The sequence below is a fragment of the Ceratina calcarata genome, unplaced genomic scaffold (assembly GCF_001652005.2).
Source record: "Ceratina calcarata isolate Rehan_Ccalc_2016 unplaced genomic scaffold, ASM165200v1 scaffold676, whole genome shotgun sequence".
Classification (NCBI taxonomy): Eukaryota; Metazoa; Arthropoda; class Insecta; order Hymenoptera; family Apidae; genus Ceratina; species Ceratina calcarata.
In genome coordinates, this window is record NW_017178020.1 from 13,951 (window position 1) to 14,528 (window position 578).

Sequence of the window (578 nt, forward strand, 5' to 3'; positions counted from 1 at the left end):
CCTATACTCTATTTCCCGAGTAACTAGGAGCCTTCCGCGCAGCTTGAAAGGTGGTGGGAGCCGCAGCGAACGTCTCGGACCTCCCACCATGCGTTAATCGCCGCCTCACCGACCACGGTTCATTATACACGGTAGGACAATAAGGACACGCTTGTATTGGGAAGTGGTAAATATGGGTGGAAGATGCGCAGAACGACCGAAAACTGAACCGTGCCGACTCCTAATCACTCGGGAAATAGAGTATAGTCTTCTCCAAAAGTCCACACGGGGAACGAGAACCCAGCGTTGAGATCATTTTTCCCTCGGCCGGAAAGTGGGGATGACGCGACCATGGTGGGGACTGGTACTTGACGGGGGTATGCTAGGCATAGTCAGCGAAGGCGTATGAGGAGAATTGTAGTGGGGATCGAAATACGGGCGAAAAACAGGGGAAGCGAGCCGTGAGGGAAAAATTATCTCAACGCTGCGAGAACCTGCTTACGCTGAAGCCGTGCGCTCGTGTTGTTCGCTGGTGCTGTGAGATGGCGCGGTTTGTCGGGCTCTGTCGATAACGGCTGTGGAACCGCCACAGGTGAACG